Source organism: Orcinus orca, chromosome 7, assembly GCF_937001465.1.
Source record: "Orcinus orca chromosome 7, mOrcOrc1.1, whole genome shotgun sequence".
NCBI lineage: Eukaryota > Metazoa > Chordata > Mammalia > Artiodactyla > Delphinidae > Orcinus > Orcinus orca.
Window position 1 is genome coordinate 53067669 of NC_064565.1, and position 25688 is coordinate 53093356.

A 25688-nucleotide genomic window follows, 5' to 3' on the forward strand; every position below is an offset into this window, starting at 1 on the left:
AACTAATATGCACATTATCATTGGGAAAGCAATGCTGGAAAAGATAATATATTTTTACAACTGTCTGACAAGTACTTGAACATAACTAAGATTGTCTCTGAGAGATGAAGGAAACAAGTTTAATTTTAAAAAGAGCAAGAAATTAAGAAAGAAAAAGAGGCAAACATGATACAGTATCTGGTGGATAAGAAAAGAAACCAATTCAAAGCTTTGAAAATAACAATTATAGGGAATTCCCTGGCAGTCCAGTTGTTAAGACCCTGCACTTCCGATGCAGAGGGCATGGCTTTGAACCCTGTTCGGGGAACTAGGATCCCGCATGCCGCACGGCAAGGCCAAAAGAAAAAAAAAAAAAAAGACAATTATAGGTACTGGGAGTTGGAGGGGGGCGGGCGAAGGAGGGGAACATCAATAACTAGTATATACTGTGGACACAGGTGAAAAGAAAACTAGTAAGTTAAAATATTTTCCTAAGGTATTTGTGCAGAACATAGCCTGAGCAAAAAAGAAAGAAAAAGAGCGTTCAAATATGAGGAATAAACTGAAAAGCTCCACCTTATACCCAGTTATATCAATGGCGTTCTAAAGGAGACTGAAAGAAATGATAGTCATATTTTTAGATAATGTCAGTTAGTCCATATTTAGGGATAATTTTTCAGATTTGAAAAAAGAATGTTACATTGGTAATACACCCTGGGTACCAAGCAGAATAAATAAGATGAATCCACTTTTAGAAACATTGCAGTTAATCGGCAGAACATCAATGATAAAGAGAAAATCTTAAAAACCACCAAGAAGAAAAGAGACATAACCCAAACAGCAACAATAGTTAAATATAACAGTAGGCCACCAGGAAAATTAGATGATAGAAGACAAAGGAGTAATGTCTTCCATGTGTCAAAGTAAAAAAGCTGATACCAGCTGAGAGGATGGCATTATTGTTCCCAATTCTTCTTCTTTCCCTGTAACCATGCCCTATGCCATGTAACTTTACAGTCTGCCTCAGTAAACAGAGAGTCATAAAATATTGGTAATTTTAATGCTTGTATCTTTTAAAGGATAAGATTGGATATTAGGTTAAGATTGGACTGTTGGGTGTTCGATTGATAGAAAAAGGTTAAACTCTGTTGTATAAGGACACAACAATAGAAGGACAATAGAAAGTTGTATAAGGACAACAGAAATACAAAATAATATTAACTTCTTGAGGAAGGTTGAACTTAATATGTATGTTAAAATTTAAGAAAAAAATAAAAGAAATGCCACCTAATGCTTCCAAATAGATAGATGAATAAAATAAAGAGGATTATGAAAGTCTATTAATTTGACAAAAGATGTGAAAGAAGAAAAAGAGTCAAACCAAGAGAATAGTAAAGAAAACACAAAATATGTCTAAAAACTGGTAGAAACATTAAGTTATCCTTTTAAAAAATCGGATCACTGGATTGTCCACTAATATGCTCAATCTCTTTAGTTAGCAGGGAAACGAACATTAATCCACAGAGATAATAACATAATAAAACCTAATAACTACAATAAAAACCACATCTGTCACAGGCAAAAATGTCAAACACCTTAATAAAGATAATGGTAATAATACACTTAATGAATACTCACTGCTTAGACTCACAGTTTAAATTCTGACAACAACCCTTAAAGGAAAATATTATTATTCCCATTCTTTAGGTGTCTCATCTAAGTGTTACTTCTGGTAGCCAGCTTTGTGTGCCTAGAGTATTCTGAAGTAACTATCCTACTTTAGTGTGGAGAGAAAAAACCTTCAACTTCTCCATACACTGGCTTTCTTTCTTTCTTTTTCTTATTCTAGCAGATTTTTCTTTTTTTTACTGAGCAGCAAGACCAAAGGAGCTCAGAAAATATTCATACTTAAGCATATTTTTTTCCTATAGGTACACCAGAGGCCTATGGAGATACCATGATGCAGTCGTTGATTTCAGTTATACACTTAAGCCGAGGGTGGTACACAGTATAACACAGTATCTTTAGAGGACAATGTAGAATCGCCAATTCTTTTGCAGCTAGAGAAGTTTTCTTATTTCAAAATATGGCTATAGAATCCTCTTAGGGAGAAAACGGGATTTTGTTTTTTCTTGCAACGAGATGATAAAAGCAACAATATTTCCCTTACTTTTGACTGAGGCCCAAGAATAGGTGGCACCCATATGTATATTTCAAAACAAAATGTGAGGTCCCTAAGGAGAGCTTCCAAAGAAGGGGTTCTGAGTAAGTACCGCCAGTTTTAACTGAACCCCTACTACCAGTCTTTAAATAATGTTGGACCAGATGGAAGAATGACATTGGAAAACGGAGGGAAGTTTCTTTGAAAAGGGTTACAATGCATTTCTTCTAATTCTCCCATCATGGTGGTAGAGAGGGGACCTCCTCTTTACCTTAAGCTGTGTGAGCAGGGTTTCAAGCTCATTCTACAAGGAGCTTAACTAGTGTTTCAGGACCTGCCCCTGAAAAACTTTCCTAAAGGTGAGTGTTTGTGGCTGGCTGGTTTCAGATGGTGGAGCAAGGAGAAGCAATTCTTTCAGGAATACCTAAAATACGTGGGTGTTGAGTGTTTCCCACTGGTGCACGTGAGCATCAAGGGGGAACGTGGACTCAACTTAAATGGACTTTCCCCCTGTGTGGCACTTGGTGAGAGAGACAGTCCACGTAGAGTGGACCATAGGAAACTAGTGGCTGGCAGGGGAATACTATGCTAGACAAATCCGTAGGCTGAATTAAAAGAACAATTTTAATTTAGCCTCCTCCAGAACAAAAGGATCCTCCAAAAATTCATGAATACAACACAAAAGAAGATAAATGACTCAAATTTAAGACATCTGTTATCCTAGATGAAACTAACACTGAATATTTTGGGTTCCAATCAAGCCAATCTTTCCTGCTCTTTACTTCTCTTCCCTCCCTCTACTTTTAACACTGAAAGGCCCAGAGCTATTCACTGTGGAGAAGGGCAGTGGGGTGTGGAGCCAAGTACAGGTGATGCTCCAGGCTTTCCGCCCTCATTGAACGCCCAATGGGGCCTGGGGAAAAGCTTTAATTTAAAAAAAGCTTCAAAGTATTTACTGGTAAGAGTACGAGGCAATTTAATTGCTGAACTAAGTCTCTTTCGTGATTTAAAGGTGTTAATGATAGGAAAGGGATCATAACTATTATGGAATCCTTACTAGATTTTACCCAGGGAACAGGGAAGAAAAAGTCCCTGGAGAGGATGTGGGGGTGCGGAGGGAGCTGGTGGAGCATTGGCAATGGGAAGAGAGTAAAAGATTTGTTTCCTTATCTCTTCTTGAGTCTTGCGTCTAAATCAACTGACTGTTTAATCTGTTTGGCAAGGCTGTTTCAAAGGAGACATGAGCAAGCTTCCAGGTGCAGTGTGAGTGTCTGGGGTTATCTGTGGAGAGGAAGTAGTTAGTAGCAGAAAAGTCTGAGGAATTTTTAAGAACAGGTGTGTATAGGATTCGATTTCTGGTTGTTTCTGGTACTGTACTATGATGTAACTCCACCCCACCCCCCAATATACCCAGACATTGAGGAAAACTCTTGCCCTACTACAGTCTCATTTTCCTAACTGATTTAGGGAATTGCGAAGAGTCTGTGATGCAACTTTGGATGAGCACCAGATGGGGAGAAGAGATCAGCTGCAGGAGGTGAGATCCAAGCAACATCTAGAATACAGTGGAAGCAAGTAATCAGAGCAAGAGGTGACTGGGAAACTAAGACTCAGGAAATTCCTGCTTTTTGAAATTATTAATGAGGAGTAACTACCGGTTACTACATGCATAGTATGAGAACTTAAGTATTCGAATGATAAACCAAAGAGAGACTGAACTCAGAAAACTGGAAAATTTGGGCATATCCAAGTGACTGCCACCTCTGTTAGATATACAGAAAAGATCTTAGACAGTTATTAGTACATTAATAGGAGCATATTTTAATAAATCACTTTCTAAACAAAATGTAGGCGTATTAATGGCTGGCACATACACCCAACTGATACCTTGTGCTGTTTAACATTTATTCTATGTCAGAAGAAAATGAAGGCAAAATCACTGAGTGATAAGGTGCTTATTTATTTGGTCTTATGCCTTAGATAGTGCTTTGGCTGCTGTGCAATCTTCATGAGACTCAGAGATGCTAAGTGAAGCTAGTTTACAAGTGTCACTCTTGGCAAGTGAGATATTCCTTTTATAAAAATATCTGCTAAGCTTTGACACTTAGACTGAAGTGTGTATCCACATATCTGCTATAATGTGAATATGTCTTTGTTCATTCTGATTCACAGATCCTTCAGTCAACAAAAGTGCTTTACAGATGAGCAATTCAAGACTGCAAAATCAAAGGTGGTATGTAAAGCTGTCTGTCTCCAAGGACGTCCAATCATCTTACCTTGAGAAACTAGTAGCCCAGATGTTGCTATTTCATTTCCAGATCTCCGTCAGAATGTTTATGTATTGTTGTTGTCATTCTCATCCTCTGAGAGAAGAAAGTTTCCTGGAGACCAGAGATAGCACCAAATTAGCCCAGCATTTGTTCTGCTAGCCACTGATTCATAGGAGAACATCTTTTTTTCCCCATCTAATAGCAGTCTGTGCAGAATATCAGGAAACATTATTTCTTTGGGGGGATTTTATGAAATGCTACATTGTGAGCTGACCTTGACCACTTTTTTATTGATGAAGATGTTTGACAATATATATTTTAAACCATAACTTGATTTAGGTTCTCATATGATACTGTTTTTCATTTTTAGTAACAAAAGTAATTTTAAACCAGATGTCTATAAAAGTCCAAAACTGTTATTTATGTTATTTATATATATATATTTATTGTTATGGCCAAGCAGTCACATGATAGAACCTCTGAATATATTTAATGATTTTTTTTCATACTTGATAAGACCAAAATGAAATTTGTGAGTCTATATGCTTTTACATTTTTCCTGTGGCATTTTTCTGGCAAAGTCCTGACTTCTGCTAAACAAGGATGACTCTGGTTGGCAGGCATCATCCTGAAATATTCTTGTAAATATCAGCAAGTCTCCCAAACAAGTTTGAGATCAGCATTTTGGCTTGAGTGTCTAATCCCCAACCAACACAGGCCATCAAGGAAACAACCTGCGTTTGCAGACACAATAGTAAGGAAGAACTCATACCTGTCGCTGAGTACTCAGTGTCTTGTGTTGCATGTTGAAAACTATCTCTCTTCAATTTTCAGGTGCCCTAGCCTAATTTAACATGTCAAAGGTCCTAATTTCTAATTTGCTAAGCAATTTATCACATATTACCTACATCCTCTCAAGTCAGATCAAATGCTACCACCAAATCATGGCAATGAATCCAGATGTGAGGAACTTTGTGATTAATTCACTGGGAGAATTTTCCATTAAATATTAGAAATATAACTTCAATTTGAAACATAAGGTTTGTATTCTATTAAGTAATTGTTTAAGTAATACTTGTGTAAACGTATGTAAAAAGGTACAGGGCAAAACCTAATATATCTTTCCTGAATCGATTAAAATTAAATTAAAAGTTATTTAGAATTTAGCTTCACATAAGAAACCTCTCGGGTTATGCATAGAAGTATTTGAGAGTACTTAGAAATTTTGCACAAATTTTTCCAATAGAAAGATGCTCTGAAACGACAGATCATATGTCTAAATTTAAGAGATAGAGATTTCCTCTTTATCTGAACTGCATAAGGGAACAAAAGGCATATAGAGGAGAAATTATGTTCCTGTTGTTTACTTAGTAAGTAAGTGGCTTAGTTTGCCACTGACACCTGAGAATCACTATCTCTGGAGTCAGACAGCTTGGATTCATACCCCTGATCTGCCACTAATTATTAGTGACTTAGTTTTATAAGTCGGTACAAGTGGGATAGTATAGAATGGTCACTACCTCACAGATGTGGAGACAGAATGATTACCACAGCACTGGTTGTCATTTTTATTATTAAGCCCCAGTGACATTTATGGCAAAAAGGATGATAAAAGGATGATGTTCCAAAACCCTACAACAAAGTGATGATAGTCATCAGGTAGAAATGGTGAAAAATCATGAGAAAATGGAAATTGGATATAGTAATGTGAGAGTAAGCAAAGAAGGTAAAGTATTAATTAGGACTCCTAACAGGTAGGTATATGTCTATATCTAAGGCTATTTGTTAGGTACAGTACAAAGCACACGGTGCCAGAGAGAAAGAGTATTTTTTAAAAAATATTCACCCACTTATCTAATTTTCTCTCATGTAGTTATCTACCTCATAATTTAAAAGTAATGTGTTAATAATGGAAACTCATCAATTGCTGGAAGTATAGGTTACCCCCTGAATCTCCCTGCATAAATCATTTAGTTATAGTGTCATTAAGTCAATCTTTGAAAACAGAACTGATTTCAAATTCTGACTTTTCCTGTTGTTACTTTGCATATTATTACTTCTGAGTCTTAGTTCTCTGTCTATAAAATGGGAAATGTAGGACTTCCCTTGTGGTGCAGTGGTTAAGAATCCGCCTGCCAATGCAGGGGGCACGAGTTCGAGCCCTGGTCCGGGAAGATCCCACATGCCGCGGAGCAACTAAGCCCATGTGCCACAACTACTGAACCTGTGTCCTAGAGCCCGCGAGCTGCAACTACTGAAGCCTGTGCACCTAGAGCCTGTGCTCTGCAATAGAGAAGCCACCGCAATGAGAAGCCCACACACTGCAACTAGAGAAAGCCGGCACACAGCAGTGAAGACCCAACACAGCCAAAAATAAATAAATTAATTAATTAAGTTAAAAAAATGAGAAATGTAATACCACTTTGTTGAGCTGTTATAAAGATTGGATGAAATACTATATTAAAGTTCTTAATACAGTGTCTAGTCGTGGTAGAAACTCAACAAAGTTAGTAACAGTTATTATTATCCCTGCCATTAATATTATTATCACTATTATTATCAATAAAAATGACACAAAATCATCTCTTCCATCATCAAATATAAAATCCTAAGAATTAAAGCTATTTTCACAAATTAAGGTTATTTCAGTGGCAGCAGACATTTGTGCATCCATTAAACAATTGTTATTGAACACATGCTATGTACCAAGCATGGGATGGTAAACGAAATGCACTTGGTCCGTGATCTCATGGTGCTTTGATTCTTGTGAGGAGATTAAAAATATGCAAAAAGACAACTACAATAAATGGTGATTAGTGCTACCTCTGGAGGAGTAGAAGTGAATAAGGAGCACGTAACCCAGACTTGCAAGGAAAGCTGAGTCTGGATATTGTAGTAAGAGTTAAGTAAGGAAAGAGAAAGATACAATTTTTCTAGGAACAACACTATGAAGGCTGAGAAACCACAGAATGTTATACCTTCAAGTAACAGAAAAAAAGACAAGCGTGTTCAGATTTGCAGAATGTGGAAGGGAGGTAATAAATGAAGTCAGAGAGGTAATTTTGAGCCAATATTTCAGGGTCTTGTAAATCTTCAGGAAGTGGGACTCTTCCTTAAGAGTAATGTACAAAGAACAAATTAGAAATAGAATTACCATACTATCCAGCAACCACACACCTGGGTATTTATCCAAAAGAATTGAAATCAGGATTTCAGAGAGATATCAGCATTTCCATGCTCATTGCAGCACTGTTCAGAATAGCTAAGATGTAGAAACAACTAAAACGTCCATCAGCAGATGAATGGCTAAAGAAAATACTGTATATACGTACAATGGAATGTTATTCCATCTTAAAGAAGAACATTCTGAAATATGCAACAAGATGGATGAACCTTGAGGACATGCTAAGTGAAATAAGTAAGTCACAGACAAATACTGCATGATTCCACTTACATGAGGTATCTACTGTAAAACAGTCAATTCATAGAATCAAAAGAGTAGGATGGTGGTTGCCAGGGACTCAGGGGAGAAGGAAATGGGGAGTCGCTCATCAGTGGGTATAGTTTCAGTTAAGCAAGATGAATAAGCTCCAGAGAGCTGCTGTACAACATCATACCTATAGACAAAAATATTGTATTTAAAATTTTGTTAACAGGGTAGATCTCTTGGTAAGTGTTCTTAACAAAATAAGTTGTTTTTTTTTTAAAGGAACAAACACAGTTTACTGTTAAATTATATTTTTGACAAAGCTTTTTCAAAAGCACATTTCGTAAATCTAGAAATGCTTATAGAAAGCCCAAGATTTGAAATCTCCCGTGTAAAGAGCAGTAATGCACAGGACACCAGAACTTGACACATCTAAGCTTTTCAGCTCTGCACAGCATAATGTTTACTTTGAAAAAAATTTTTTAATACCAAGGTATGCCAGTGGCTTTTCTAATGGGTTAGAGGTAACTTTTGTCTCCTCAGATGGAATGTATCAGAAATAAGATGTTTTCTTTTGTGAGTTGGGCTATCACTGAACAAGGATAGAACTGTTCAGTTGGAAGCCACTCAAATGGTGACACCAAGCTTGAGCACAAATGCTGACCTCTGTCTTGCTTCTAAAATGCCGCTTCCTTTCTCCACAGCCAATAAGACCATATTTTTATTTCCTTCGGTAACACATGATAGACTTCAGTGAGAAAAAGTAATTCTGCAGCAAATTCTGCAGGCAAGGAATTGAAGAAATGGGCGGTCCTGTCCATTACTCATCTTAAGTCCAGGATAAAAGAAAACTGTGGCTTTAAGAAGAAATAGAGAAATTGGAACACACTCATTCTGGATTTTAACTTTTAAAAGTCTCACTTTCTGCTGATTCAGTTGGATAAAGATTTTGCCCTTTGCCTTCCACTCTTCTCAGTTCTTAATTTTTTTACTGTCATTCTATTCTACACACTAACCACTTACATTTCTTATTTTGAAACAATCATTGATTTTTACAGGGAAAAAAATATCAGACACACCATTAATATCTTGAATAACTAATAAAAGTAAGGGACTTGAAATTTTGCTTTCTGAGATTTTATCTATTTACCCACCTTAGAGAACTTGTAAACATAAAAGGTTCCAAGGAATACAATTCAAATCTTATAAATTTTGCTGTTTGTATGGTATTCACACTAATCAGCTTATCTGATTATCTTAAATTTTCTTTTATATCTATTAACCCTTTTGATCTCTTAAAGATTTCCCATAAATTGTTGATACTTCCCTTTAGGCTTTAGGTTCTGTTCCTGCAATCACAGATTCAAATTAAGTTGTGAAAGCCTTTGTTAATTCAATAAGGGGTATTTCAGTAGAAAATAATGAGAGGTCCCTAAAGTACCATAAAATGTTACATTTAGATTTAACATCAATACCTGCACTGGCTGAACTCTATCTCCACAGATGAATCTTCCCAACCAGAGATATGTTTCCTAGTGTGTTGAGGATGGTCCTAGGGAAAGAGGGGTATATTCTGGGTAACAACATAGATTCGGCACATGGGAGATGCTTTCTCTCTTAGTAACTTCTGCTTTGTAGTGGGATTGCCTTAAGATTCATGCTAGTGGTCCTCGGATTCCTCAAGGTTCATTGTCTTTAGGAACTTTTCTTATCTGGCCAACTATAAACCTAATGTTTCCACTTCCCTTGTGAGTTTTTCTCTTTGGGTCTACTCTTAAAATTTTTTTTTAAACCTTTTTTTTGAACTTAATAAATACAACAAATAATTATTGCATCATCCCTCAAAAATTCAGGGGTTGACAGGTCGTAAATCATAGGCCAACTAAAAAAAGACAAGAAAAAAGGTTAAACAAGAAACCACAATTTGAACAGATTAGCCTAACAAGTTAAACTGTACGCTGACAAACCTATAATGCTTGGATCACTAGCTTGTGACAGTTGATTGAATTAAGAACTGCTTATACATTAAACATTTCCAATAATGTTACAAAACAAAAATAACATCTTAAAAAGTTTTCAGCTCCTCTTTAGGAACATTTTTGTCTCCCTGTGCTGTTTCTGATGAAATACTGAAAAAGCCGAATGGCTTTCTTCTCTTTGAACTTATCAGGTGTAGGCATTTTTCACTAAGTAACGAGCCTTCATGATATCAAGTCCTCAAGACATGTATTGACTTAGGCACACTCAGAATAAATAAACGAAGAAAGAAAAAGAATTAAAGGACCAGGTGTTCTCTTGCTCACACCTATGGCAGGGAGAAAGAGCTCTAAGAGCAGACTATGAGACAGACACAGATGTGAGAACGCAAGGTTGCTACCAGCAACTGCCATTCAGTAACGTCCATGGAGATAAAGTTTATAATGCATTACACTTTCATATTGTATTCTGACATAACATGTATATAAATCACTGAAATTTAAAAAATTAGCTTGTAATTTCTTCCTTTTTTGTTAAGTGGAGTCTCTGTTGTTAACAAAAAGTGTCCATAGTTGTGTGAGCATTCTCTTGGTGTTTGGGTTCTTGTGTGTTCATTTGGTGTGACTACGCATATATTTGTTAGCTTCTGCTGTTATAGTCACACGGTCAGTGATAAATCGAAATTGTTTGCCCCTGAAGAAACTCAAGCAAAACAGAATCGAAAAAGAGATGGAAGAGAGGAAAAGGAAGAAAAAGAGCTAGAACGTTTTTGTATTTGTTTTACTCAGAGTGCTCTAAATTAGTAGTAAAGAAATATGCTATACAACATGTTAGTTTATATTTAAGAAGGAATTGGATGAAGGTAGTCAAAAGGTACAAACTTCCAGTTATAAGATCAATAAGTACTAGTGATGTAATGTACAACATGATCAATGTAATTAACACTGCTGTATGTTGTATGTGAAGAGAGCAAATCCTGAGTTCTCATCACGAAGAAAAATATTTTTTCTTTTTCTTTCATTTTGTATCTATATGAGATGCTATAAACTTGTGGCAATTATTTCATGATGTATGTAAGTAATTATGCTATACACCTTAAACTTATACAGTGCTGTATGTCAATTATACCTCAATAAAACTGGAAGAAAAAATTAAAAAATAATAACTACTATTTCCAAAATAGTATTACTTCTATATATAAAGAGAAATATCTGTGACTTATCACACTTAAGGAATTACTTAACTTTGCATAGTCTGGAACATGACATAACTCTGTAAGAAAAGGCTACCCAATGTTAAAAGTAGACAAGAAACCAGAATGAGGGTATTCTGAGAGCATGATGATAATTTATAAACCACCGAGAACCTGATTATATGCTTTCTTCCTACTTTAGGAAGCTTTGTTGTTAGATGGATTTCTAAATGTAAAACATTCATCTCCCTTTTGGTTCTCTAAGTTGACCTCAGTTTCTCCAAAATTTTTGGACAAAATATTTCTGATCTTTTCTCCCCCAGGTTGCTTACAATGAGGCCATCTGCTGTAATCTCTATACATGAAGTGTTAATGCCATCCTCATATTATCTCAGGACCAGTAACAAGGTGTATGACTACCTGACTTTGTATTGCCCATTATGGTTTTGAATTAACCAGGCAGGGTAGAGGAAAGGTTAGGAAGTAAAAAATGATATATTTAAAAATTAGTGAAACTGGGAAAATAGCTTAGAATAACATTACTTAGAACACTTTGTTTCACCTTTCCAAACCAAATTCACAACCCCTTATCCCAAACCTTTGGATTCATTGTGTTTCAGAATAAAGACTTTCTTTTTTTTCAATTTTAGAAAGTAATATAGTGCCTTCACTACACATTAGGGAAGACTCACAGCAGGTTCTAGGACAACATTCTATAATCAAGCACATTAATAAAACTGCAACGAAATAGTTGATTAATCACACTAAGTAGAATAAAAACTGTCAATAGCACACGACTGCTCTGGTCAGGTTTTGCTGCCAAATGAGTTAATTGTTTGGCTTTCTCTGGTTTTGTATACCAGATTGTGGATAATGAGTGGTAGACCCATAACTGTTCTTCTTCTAGATATTTTGAAGGTAATTCTTTCATGATAGATGTAAATATTAATACAACTTTAATAAAATCCCCCAAACTTGTTGGCTTGAGTCCTTAACATTTAGTTACTGAAATCTCCTATTTGAATAGAGGTTTTTTTTACTCAGAATAGGAAAACATTCTTTGATTACTTCAAGTGGCTTAAAGATTACAATACAGGTGCCAGAGTAGCTATTCTCCACTTCTCCTGAAGACAGGACCAATTAAAGTGACATAAGCCTTCAGGAGATTGGACTGAAAGAACATTTACTAACACGCTATGACTTTTAGGAACTGTAAGACATTAAAGGAAAATGGTCATAGATGCTTAGAAAATAGTCCTTTCCATACATAGAAAAAGAAAAATACAGACAATTGTCTATCTGGAATGGTTATATTCAGTTTATAGTTAAGGGAATGAGCCCACTGTATTTTTGATACAATAATAACATTTTAAAACCATGTATCCTGATGTGGAGAGACTCATCACCGTCACTTCATTAATACCAGCGTTTTGCCTGTTGCCTTACATTAGTCATGCCCACCATCCAGAATAGATCCATCATACCATCAGTACAAAATGGTGACTGTGTGGCTAGTCTACTACTGTATTTCCACTTACAAGTTTTTATATTTATTGGCTTAACATTTGGTTAAAGTGTCTTATTTAAGAAAAACATATCATTGACAATAACAGAGTAATTACACAGTCATTGCTTCAATCTGGCTATATAAATCATTGTGATTTAACCTACAGTAGTAATAAAAATAAATGATATTGTTTTTGGTTCATTACTGCTGATCTAATAAAATGTAATGAATTAAGAAATTTCCTGAGTGAAACAGACTCATAAAAATAACAATTTACTAATGGTGCTGTAATACTCAATGTGAATGAATAAAGAAAAATAAGCATTATAATAAAAATATATCTTTAAGAAAATGTCTTTCCCATTTCTTTCATCCCCTGTCTTCTAGTGCAAATGTATGTTTTGATGGCATCCACAGAGATCATTACCAGGAACTATAATCTCAAAATGATTGCTTGTTTATATGAAAATTATAATAAAAATTCCAGGAACTTAAGAGTTTCTGGGTAGCCTGTATGAATTTAAGGAGAAAGACATATTCCATCTTCTGGGAATGCTTATGTGCCAAGAACTAACTCTTATTAATGAGCCAACATTCAGAAAGGGAAAATCTACTCCTCCTCCCTTTATATTGTATTCTAGAAGAGTCATTCCAACTTTCTCTTATTGGGTGGCTGATTTCTAGATTAGAGTCTCCCTCTCTCTCCCCACCTCCCTCACCTTCATCCCTGCCCCTTTTGCACATATACCCACAAACAGTCATAGCAGGAACACTTGGTCTTTTCCTTCTCATACCAAAGGTAAAGAAATTATTTAAACTTTATATTTCTATATGGCTTTTACTTCAAAACATAATTACATGAATTTCAGTCAGTACGGTTTAAGTTCCTAATTGAATTACTACATCCCTTGATAATTCATTGCTCTTTTTTTCTGTTTATAAAAGTGATGTATCTTAATTGTGGAAGGAGAAAATAGACATGACTCAAAAGCCCCCTGCTTTGTAATAATCACTCAATATTTGGCATATTTACACTCTTCAAGCCACACATTCTGATGTGCAAAAAATACTGCTCTTTCTTTTCTTTTCTTTTTTTTGTATGCAACTATTCTTCCTTTATGACTCTGAGTTCCCATTTCACCAGACTGGCAGGCAGACAAACTTGACTTTGGTTCTTCCTCAAATCTCCTATCTCCCCTAGGGTTCTGTCATGGTTCCTGGGTCATACACAGCATTAAGACAGCAAGGGTCCCACTGATTGTTGATCATACAGAATACTGCTGATGAGTGATCACGGCTGATGGTTGGTGTGATCACTGAAAAAGTCAGGAAGAGTGAGAGTCATATAAAATGACACACACATACCTAAAACGGTTTGTTTTAACTGAAAACAAAGACAAAGGCATAAATATTTAGTAATATCTTGACATGGAACCAAAACTTTTCCTATGACTATCTCATCCTTGAAGGTATTTTCATATAATCTGTCCTGTATGGTATACAATTTCAAGTATTGGTTTCTTAAAAGTGATATGAAAACTTAAAGATGTGTATAATCTTAGAATTATTTTAAAATTTCACATTATCCCACATTTAAAAAATCTTGTATCACCTGTGCGTAATTAAATAAATCTGTTTTTAGAGAGTCACCATTATTTAATCTTTCTAAGTCATCAGCTTTGTTTTTTTCAGAATAACACTTTATTTTCACATTCTAATTCTATCAGTTTGTATAAAATTTAATTAAATTATTTAATTACAACTGTAAGTTCAAATGGCATAAAGAGATCTTTGAACACTTACGTAACTCATGCTTGGTGAGCAGACAGTTTAAAGGATAAGAGTAGAAGTGGTAAGCCTAACAACCTCAAGCATTCTCTGTGGGGTGCAATTCTGTGGCTAATTTTATGGAGGGAATAGTAGTATTGAGTTAATCCAGTGAGTTGGTTAAATAAAAGTTATCTAAGAAAATTCTACTGTGTATTTCGCATTAACTGTCATCATTTTAATAGAATTCTGTTTATTCCATCTAATACTACATTATATATAAATATGCCATAGGTTGAAATGGTCCTCAGAAATGTAATTTCTAACACTTTTATGAGGTTTAACAGCTGCCATCAATACAGTTTAACCATTCCACTATTGGTTGAAATGAGAATATTTCAAATAACAATTTTACATTATGTTAGAATAATTTTAGAAGTGTAACTATTGAAGCAGGTGGAATACATATTTTTAAATATTCTTAATACCTATTTCCAAATTACTCTTGAGAAAGCACTTTTTACATATCTACTATTAGGGGCAGAGGGTCTTTTATGGAATATTTGCCCAGGCATTATTTTGTCTATTTTTAAATAATTTGGTAAGCAAAGACTTCTATTTCCCTTTTAATTTTAATTTCTTTAATTATTTGCAAGATGAAACACTGAAATATATCTAACGTTATTGATGCATTCTACTCAATACTTATTATTGTTTCACATTTTTCTACTGGAGTTTTTATTAATTTTCTTATTGACTTGTATATGCTCTGTTCATATATGGAAAAGTCTTTGTCTATTACATTTTAAGACATGTTTTTCAGAAATTTTGATTTTCTTTTAATTTTATCTGTTTTTATTAATGTTTAGAAATATGTTATTTTATATAGCTAAATCCATCAGCCTTATTCTTGGTATATTTTTTAAAAATTTTAATGGATGTTCAGCCTTTTGAAATCAAATACACACCCATATTTTCTTCTACTTTAATTATTAAATGATTACATTAAATTAATTTACTAAAATAGCAAGTTAAATATATTAAATATCATTTATTAATTATTTAATTATTCGAGATTTTACTTTGCATTGTTTTAATTGGGCATTTCCTATTTGTAACTATAATTGTTTTTTAACCAATGAATTGTGATTCCATTACTACAATAATACACATACACTAACATGTATATACACACATATATAAAAATCAGTACTTGCTAATATATGCCTTCTATACTGAGTACTTAAAAATCTGCCCATTTTTAAAAAATCAATGATAATCTCTTTTTATGCCTATGTTCTTATTTCTGTTTAATACCTTATAATACAGGTAAACATTTCTTGGACAAAGTTGGGTAATTAGAACAAAAAAAATCTCTATTATAATTCTAATTATTTTAGTAATGGGACTCTAGAGTTTCATGTTCCAAAAATTTTTTTTCTATTTGTTGTATATATATTTTATTGTACTAACAAGGGTCTTTATATTGCTTTATTAAGAACTCTTTGTGCTTGAGCATGACTTGTTGAAAGTACTATACTTTCCCCAATCAACTGTCTTGGAAATCCGGCAATTCAGAAATCTATTGCCCATAAATGTAAGGGTTCATTACTATGCTCTCAACTTCTTACATTGATCTGTATGTCTATCCTTATTCTAGTACCACGGCTGACTGTCTTAATTCCTGATGCCTTGTAATAAGTTTTGAAATAAGGAAATATGGATATGCCAACTTTGACCTTCTTTTTAATGATTGTTCTGGATATTCTGAGTCTTTTGCCTTTACATGTGAATTTTAGGATCAGCTTATCAATTTGTGTAAAGAAGACATGTGAGATTTTGATAAGGATTGCACTGAATTCATAGATCAATTTGGGGAGTATTGCCATCTTAACGATATTAAGTCCTCCAACCTATGAACATGGAATATCTTTCCATTTTTTTAGGTCTTTAATCTTTCCAACACTGTTTTATGGATTTGTGAGTACAAGTTTTGTCCTATTTTTGTTAAATGTATATCTAATTATTTTATTTTTTGATGCAATTGTAAATATTATTTTAATTTCATTTTCAGAATGTAATTGCCTGTATATAGAAAGACAAATCATTTTTGTACTCTATTCTTGTATCTTACATCTTGCTCAACTTATTTATTTTATTTTATTTTATTTTTGCCGTACGCGGGCCTCTCACTGTTGTGGCCTCTCCCGTTGTGGAGCACAGGCCCCAGACACGCAGGCTCAGCGGTCATGGCTCGCGGGCCCAGCCGCTGCGCGGCATGTGGGATCTTCCCGGACCGGGGCATGAACCCGTGTCCCCTGCATCAGCAGGCGGACTCTCAACCACTGCGCCACCAGGGAAGCCCTCATTTATCAATTATAATAGCTTTTTAGTGGTTTTAGAATATCATGTATATTGGTTCACTTTGTATGCAAATAGAAATAGTTTACTTCTTTTCCAGTCTGGATGCTTTTTTTTTTTTTTTTTTGGCTTAAATGTTCTATCTAGAACCTTCAGTACAATATCAAATAAAAGTAGCAAGAGCACACACTCTTTGTTTTTCCTGATCTTTGGAAGAAGTTTTTCACCTAAGATATGATGAGACCTGTAGGATTTTTCACAGATGCCATTTATCAAGTTGAGGATGCTCCTTCTAATTTGACTATTTTTTTAATCATGGTGTTGGATGTTGTCAGTGCTTTTTCTGCATCTGTTGTGATGATATTATGAAATTTGTCCATTGTTCTATTAATAGGGTGTATTATATCAATTGATTTTTCAAGTGTTAAACAATTCTGAAATCCTGACATAAAACCCATTTGGTGTTGGTATATTAACTAACCTTTTTATATATTGCTAAATTCAGTTTGCTAGTATATTGCAAAAGGATTTTTGCATGTATATTCATAAGAAATATTGGTCTGTGGTTTTCTTTCTTGGTAGATTTTTGTAGATTTGGCATCAGAGTAATACTGGCTCATAAAATAAGTTGAGAAGAGTTTCCTCCTCTTCTAGAAGTTTTAAAGTTGAGAAGAGTTTCCTCCTCTTCTAGAAGTTTTAGAGTCTCTTTATCTGATATTAGTTTAGCCAATCTAGCTCATTTACAGTTGTTTTCTTTTTTTTAACCTTCAATGATAATTTATTATTTTTTTAAACATCTTTATTGGAGTATAATTGCTTTACAATGTTGTGTTAGTTTCTGCTGTATAACAAAGTGAATCAGCTATATGTATACATATATCTCCATACTCCCTCCCTCTTGTGTCTCTCTCCCACCCTCCCCATCCCACCCTTCTAGGTGGTCACAAAGCACCAAGCTGATCTCCCTGTGCTATGCGGGGCTTCCCACTAGCTATCTAGTTTACATTTGGTAGTGTATATATGTCAGTGCCACTCTCTCACTTCATCCCAGCTTACCCTTCCCCCTCCATGTGTCCTCAAGTCCATTCTCTATGTCTGCGTCTTTATTCCAGTCCTGCCCAAGGGTTCATCAGAACAATTTTTTTTTAAGATTCCATATATATGTGTTAGCATACGGTATTTGTTTTTCTCTTTCTGACTTACTTCATTCTGTATGACAGACTCTAGGTCCATCCAACTCACTAAAAATAACTCAGTGTCGTTTCTTTTTATGGCTGAGTAATATTCCATTGGATATATGTGCCACATCTTCTTTATCCATTCATCTGTTGATGGACACTTAAGTGGCTTCCATGTCCTGGCTATTGTAAATAGTACTGCAATGAACATTGTGGTACATGACTCTTTTTGAATTATGGTATTCTTAGGGTATAGGCCCAGTAGTGGGATTGCTGGGTCAGATGGTAATTCTATTTTTAGTTTTTTAAGGAACGTCCATACTGTTCTCCATAGTGGCTGTATCAATTTACATTCCCACCAACAGTGCAAGAGGGTTCCCTTTTCTCCACACCCTCTCCAGCATTTATTGTTTGTAGATTTTTTGATGATGGCCATTCTGACCAGTGTGAGGTGACACCTCATTGTAGTTTTGATTTGCACTTCTTTAATGATTTTTGGTGTTGAGCATTCTTTCATGTGTTTGTTGGCAATCTGTATATCTTCTTTGGAGAAATGTCTATTTAGGTTCTCTGCCCATTGTTGGATTGGGTTGTTTGTTTTTCTGATATTGAGCTGCATGAGCTGCTTGTATATTCTGGAGATTAATCCTTTGTCAGTTGCTTCATTTGCAAATATTTTCTCCCATTCTGAGTGTTGTATTTTCCTCTTATTTTTGGTTTCCTTTGCTGTGCAAAAGCTTTTCAGCTTCATTAGGTCCCACTTGTTTATTGTTGTTTTTATTTCCCTTTCTCTAGGAGGTGGGTCAAAAAGGATCTTGCTGTGGTGTATGTCATAGAGTGTCCTGCCTATGTTTCCTTCTAAGAGTTTTATAGTGTCTGGCCTTAAATTTAGGCCTTTAATCCATTTTGAGTTTATTTTTGTGTATGGTGTTAGGCAGTGTTCTAATTTCATTCTTTTACATGTAGCTGTCCAGTTTTCCCAGCACCACTTATTGAAGAGGCTGTCTTTTCTCCACTGTATATTCTTTTTTTTTTTTTTTCCACTGTATATTCTTGACTCCATTATCAAACATAAGGTAACGATATGTGCGTGGGTTTATCTCTGGGCTTTCTATCCTGTCCCATTGATCTATATTTCTGTTTTTGTGTCAGTACCATACTGTCCTGATTACTGTAGCTTGGTAGTATAGTCTGAAGTCCAGAAGCCTGATTCCTCCAACTCTGTTTTTCTTTCTCAAGATTGCTTTGGCTATTCAGGGTCTTTTATGTTTCCATACAAATTGTGAAATTTTTTGTTTTAATTCTGTGAAAAATGCCATTGGTAGTTTGATAAGGATTGCATTGAATCTGTAGATTGTTTTGGGTAGTAGAGTCATTTTCACACTGTTGATTCTTCCAATCCAAGGACATGGTATATCTCTCCATCTGTTTGTATCATCTTTAATTTCTTTCATCAGTGTCTTATAATTTTCTGCATACAGGTCTTTTGTCTCCTTAGGTAGGTTTATTCCTAGGTATTTTATTCTTTTTGTTGCAATGGTAAATGGTAGTGTTTCCTTAATTTCTCTTTCAGATTTTTCCCATTAATGTATAGGAATGCCAGAGATTTCTGTGCATTAATTTTGTATCCTGCTACTTTACCAAATTCATTGATTAGCTCTAGTAGTTTTCTGGTAACATCTTTAGGATTCTCTATGTATAGCATCCTGTTATCCACAAACAATGACAGTTTTACTTCTTCTTTTCCAATTTGGATTCCTTTTATGTCTTTTTCTTCTCTGATTGCCGTGGCTAAAACTTCCAAAATTATGTTGAATAATAGCGGTGAGAGTGGGAAACCTTGTCTTGTTCCTGATCTTAGAGGAATGCTTTCAGTTTTTCACCATTGAGAATGATGTTGGCTGTGGTTTGTCATATATGGCCTTTATTATGTTGAGGTGGGTTCCCTCTATGCCTACTTTCTGGATGGTTTTTATCATAAATCAGTGTTAAATTTTTTTGAAAGCTTTTTCTGCATCTATTGAGATTATCATATAGTTTTTATCCTTCAATTTGTTAATATGGTGTATCACATTCACTGATTTGTGTATATTAAAGAATCCTTGCATTCCTGGGATAAACCCCACTTGATAATGGTGATGATCCTTTTAATATGTTGTTGGATTCTGTTTGCTAGTATTTTGTTGAGGATTTTTGCATCTATGTTCATCAGTGATATTGGCCTGTAGTTTTCTTTTTTTGTGACATCTTTGTCTGGTTTTGGTATCAGGGTGATGGTGGCTTCATAGAATGAGTTTGGGAGTGTTCCTCCCTCTGCTATATATTGGAAGAGTTTGAGAAGTATAGGTGTTAGCTCTTCTCTAAATGTTTGATACAATTCACCTGTCAGGTCATCTGGTTCTGGGCTTTTGTTTGTTGGAATATTTTTAATCACAGTTTCAATTTCAGTGCTTGTGATTGGTCTGTTTATATTTTCTATTTCTTCCTGATTCAGTCTCAGAAAGTTGTGCTTTTCCAAAAATTTGTCCATTTCTTCCAGGGTTTCCATTTTATTGGCATACAGTTGCTTGTAGTAATCTCTCATGATCCTTTGTACTTCTGCAGTGTCAGTTGTTACTTTTCCTTTTTCATTTCTAATTCTCTTAATTTGAGTCTTCCCCATTTATTCCTGATGAGTCTGGCTAATGGTTTATCAATTTTGTTTATCTTCTCAAAGAACCAGTTTTTAGTTTTATTGATTTTGCTATTGTTTCCTTCATTTCTTTTTCATTTATTTCTGATCTGATTTTTATGATTTCTTTCCTTCTGCTAAATTTGGAGTTGTTTTGTTCTTCTTTCTCTAATTGCTTTAGGTGTAAGGTTAGGTTGTTTATTTGAGGTGTTTCTTGTTTCTTGAGGTAGGATTGTATTGCTATAAGCTCCCCTCTTAGAACTGCTTTTGCTGCATCCCATAGGTTTTTGGTCATCGTGTTTCCATTGTCATATGTTTCTAGTTATTTTTTTTTTAATTTTAATTTTAATTTTTTTTGCGGTACGTGGGCCTCTCACTGTTGTGGCTTCTCCAGCTGTGGAGCACAGGCTCCGGATGCACAGGCTCAGCTGCACGTCTACTTTTCTACTCTCCCCACCCCACTCCACCTCCCACCCACTGGGTCCTTTTTCAGCCAGAGACTAGGAGATTGGAGGCTCCCTCTCTGATTTCTCCTGGAAAGGTACAGTCTTTGGCATACACACTGTCTTCAGACTGCTAGGGATGAGTGTAATTTTATTCTTAAATCTGACTTTCTATGAGTTGCTTCTGGGTCAAAATACTTTATTATTAATCAGTGTTTTGTCAGAGGTTATATTTAATGCCAGTGTGGCCTCAGTCCTGTATTGATGGTTCCAAGTGTCCCTTGGGGCATGCTATCTCATCTGCTCTATGTCTTGCTGTGAATACTCCTGAATGGGTGCACTCAAGCAAACGAGCACAGAATTGTCTATGATCACAGGAGGGCTCTTCTTCACTGTCTCTATTACACTTCTGGCTGCACTGATGCTTTGCTTGTATCAGAGCATGAAGTTCTCTACTCTCTATTGCAAATAAACTTAGTACTTTCAACAGAGCTGTGAAGATCTTTGTCCTTATAATCTCCTTTCTCTCTCTCCTCTCCTGCAGCACTACACCAGAGCTGGGGGCTGTAACCTGTTTTCCCTGAGGTAACATGAGTGGCACTGGGGTGTGAATGGCAACTCCTAGACTTCTCTTTTTGCCTCTTCTGACATAGAACTTCTAGCCTATGAGAGAGCTGGGCAGGGGCTATCAGGGACCCAATATTTCAGCTGAGTGGTGGAAGAGAGCTTTGTTCTCAGCTGCAGCTGCCTGGGATCGAACTTCTGCAACACAGGCTGTGAGAGTGTGGGGGTGGGATGAGAAATGTCAGCAATTTGCCCCTACAGGAATGAAACCATAAACTCAGACTGGGAGCTGTTGGGGAGGGGGACCCCATCTTCTTCGCTGCACATGACCAGGGTAGAATTTCTGTAATACAGGCCTGATGTGTGTAATTAGCAAGTCATGGCTAACATGCCACAGACACTTGCTGTTCCTACTGAGATTTAGTAGATTTTCTTCAATGTGTATTTCTTCATTTGCTGTGTGCCCTTAGGGGAATTTCCAGAAACTTTGGAAAATAGTTGTTTAATTTCACCACTTAACTTATTGTTTTGCTGGGGAGGCAGTCCACTGTACTCCTTACTCCCTCATTCTGGAGGTCAGACACCATTTGGTTTTCTTACTGTGTTATTTCTTCTCAGACTTCTCATTCCTTTGCTGAGATTTTCAGACATTGGAAAGTTTTTGTTTTACTTTATTGAGAGTACTTATAATAGCCAGTTTTAAAATCCTTTTCTGTTAGTTGCAACACCTGGTCCATCTTGGAGTCAGACAATTGCTCTTCTCATTTGAATACACGCCATTTTCTTGGTTCTTCATGTATCAATTTTGGATTGTATCATGGACATTGTGAATGCTGTGTAGGTTCTGAATTTTGTTAGTTTAAACAAATGAGTTTTTTTTTGGGCTGCATTGGGTCTTTGTTGCTGCATGCAGGCTTTCTCTAGTTGCAGCGAGCTGGGGCTACTCTTCATTGCGGTGTGTGAGCTTCTCATTGTGGTGGCTTCTTGTTGCAGAGCACAGGCTCTAGGCATACAGACTTCAGTAGTTGCAGTACATGGGCTCAGTAGTTGCGGCACACGGGCCCTAGGGTGTGCAGGCTTCAGCAGTTGTGGCACACAGGCTCTAAAGTGCACACTCAGTAGTTGTGGTGCACGGGCTTAGTTGCTCTGCAGCATGTGGGATCGAATCCATGTCCCCTGCATTGGCAGGCGGATTCTTAACCACTGTGCCCCCACAGAAGTCCCTCCAATGAGTATTATTTCCATGTTTTTAGCAGATAATTTTCAGGGCTGACTTGAACTGCAAACTATTTCTTATGAAGCAGATCCAATCTCAGTTCAGATCTTCTGTGTTTTCCTGGGCTGCTTAGAGACTGTTTCTCACATGCAAAGGTATGCCTTCTATACTGTACTTAGCCTGGACTAGAAGTCACAGTGGTGGGAAATTGCTTACATAGCTGCCTATTTTCCCTCTGCCAAGCAAGTATGAACCCCCTACCTGAAACTGTCTGCTTCTGTTTCCTCTCAAATACTTTTTAGTTCCTTTTTTATTATGTCCAAATTTTATACAGTAGATATTTTCTGCAAGCAGTCTTATCCAGTAGTATCTTATTCTGTCATACCCAGATATGTGAAACATTTATGAAAAGATTTTTAACCAAACTTCAGTCTCTTTTATAGATATAGTGGCTTCATAGATGCAGTGTTTGATAGTAATATAGCCACTACTGCTTTTTAAAAATTAGTCTTAGGATGTTATATTTTTGCTATCCTTTTACTATTAACTTATGTCTTTATATTTAAAGTTTTTTTTAATTTGTAGACTTTATATAATTGAGTCTTGCTTTTTTAAATCCAATATGATAATTGACTTTGTAGTGTTTAACCATTTGCATTTAATGCAATTATCAATAGAGTTGAATTTAAATTCTGCTATTTGTTTTCAATTTGTCCAACATGATGTTTGTTCCTTTTCCCTTTTTTGTCTTCATTTGTATTAACTTCTTTTATGATTTCATCTTCTTATTATTAGTTATGCTTCTTTATTTATACTTCAAGAATAGTATAAGAACCTTAAAACTCAATAATTCCATTTCTCCACTCCCAGCCCATGCTAGTGTTTATATACTTCGTGTTCTTTCCTATTTACAAAGCCCACAATATATTGTTATTATTTTGCTTTGACCAGTTAGTTTTCTTTAACAGGAAGAATGTCTTATTTTGATATTTTCCCAAATTTTAAATTTTTCACACATAACTACCATTTCTGACATTTTTCCTACATTTGTGTAGAGCCATATTTCCATCTGGCATAACTTTCAGTAATGACTTCCTTTAAAGTTCCTTGTGGTGCTGGCCTGCTTGTAATGAATTATTTCAGGTTTTGCATAGCTAAACTTTGCCTTTACTTTATAATGATAATCTTTTCTGGGTTTAGTTTTCTAGTTGTTCTCCCCTTCCTTCCCCTCTTCCTTCTTCCTATGATTTAAAGATATTTCTCCATTGTGTTTTGAATTTTATGTTCTCTGTCATGAAAGATGCTATTATTTTTATATTTGTTCTTCTATACCTAACATATTGTGACTACTTTTAAGATTTTCCTTTGTATCATTGCTTTTCAGCAATTTGTTTATGGTGTGATTTGGTGTAGTTTTCTTCATGTTTCTTCTTGGAGTTTAACTCCTTGAATTTGTGGGTGTGTAGCTTTCAAAAAATTTAAAAGAATTTTGGACACCATTTCTTCAAATACTATTTCCCTATCCTCCCTCATCTCCATATAGGACTCAATTGCATATATGTTTAATCTCTTGATATGGCAGCAGCTCATTGTCACTGTTGATTTTTTCAGGCTTTTTACATTTATTTTTAATATTTCTACTGCCACGTCTTTCAGTTAACTTTTCTTTCTTCAGTGTCAAATCTGTTGCTAATCTCATTCAGTATATGTATTTTTTTTAATTGTGGTTTTTATCTCCAGAATTAGAGTTGGGTCTTTTATATATCTTCTACTTCTCTCCTTATCACACTTATGTTTTCTTATATCTTCTTGTTTTAATGCCCTTGTTTACAATTTCTATCTTCACCATTTCTGGGCCAGTTTCTATTGACTTTTTTATCTTTTGCTTCAAGTCTTATTTTCCTCAGCTCTGATATTTTGCAGCACAGATTCTAGCCAACTTTGCCTCCCAGCATTTTGAACTCTTCAGCTAAGCAAGACTGCCAGTCTGTTCAGTTCCCCCTTCCTGTGCTGTAATATGGAAGATTTCTCTAGACAGTGAATTGGAGTATTCATAAGGCTCACTTGATTTGTATCCTATTTTTTTCAGAGATGTCCCTTCTGTTCTGCTTACTGTCAAATATCTGAAAATTATTGTTTTATTTGTCTAGTTTTGTATTTGGTTATGGTTGGAGGGTAGATCAAATTTCTGTTGCTCCTTCATGGGCAGAAGTTAAAGACTGAGTTTTGTCAGTCTTAATGTAATTTTGGTTCTTGGCTTGTCTGTTTTTACTTGCCATGTTTTTGTTGTTTACTTTTGTTTTAGAAAAACCAGATCCTGGACTTGAAAAGTTATAATTTTTCATCTTTCCTCATTACTCAATTTCTTTTTTTCAAACCTGTTTTTCTTTAGTGTTACTTTCCTGAGGGTTTCTCCTAATGGTTTCTTATGTTGAATTATTTAATTAATTTTGTTCTTAAATAAAATCTTTTACCACTTGGAACTTCTTTGTGTGCAAGTTTTAGCTTCATTTCACAAATTTATACAAGTATTGGTTTTATTTTATAAATTGTTCTGTTATTGTGTTAGTAATTTCTTGTTTGACTCACTTGTTATTTGGCACTGATAGTGTTTTAAAGTGTCCAAGTGGATACGTTTTGCTAATTTATAATTTTATAATTTTTCCTTTCCAATTTTTAAATTTAATAATTTATTAAAGTATACTTTATGAATTTTTCTTATCTGAGAGGTTAAATTAAATATATAAATTCTATTTGCGTATGTAGCTAGAGGCAGATATAGATATATATTAGTGTCCGGTGGGGCAGATATTTGACCAGTGGGAAATGGGACATGATGGGGGAAATAATTAGGAAATGTTTCCCCCTAACTTTTCCTGGATAGACAGTTCAATGGCACATTCCAAATGGTTTGTCAGATGGCCCTTCGTATCTAGTAAGCCCTAATGTTAGCCACTGTACTAATACATTATTGT

At 35.3% G+C, this 25688-nt stretch overlaps 1 long non-coding RNA gene across 1 annotated transcript in view; it reads right to left on the reverse strand.

Annotated features, from left to right (window-relative positions):
* LOC125964961 (uncharacterized) overlaps window positions 1-25688 on the reverse strand; it is a 113557-nt gene that overhangs the window by 80365 nt on the left and 7504 nt on the right. Inside the window, exons 3-4 of the long non-coding RNA XR_007478312.1 lie at window positions 9313-9389; window positions 4417-4521 (exon numbers count right to left, since the gene is read on the reverse strand). This is a non-coding gene — a long non-coding RNA (uncharacterized LOC125964961). The remainder of the gene's footprint in view (window positions 1-4416; window positions 4522-9312; window positions 9390-25688) is intronic.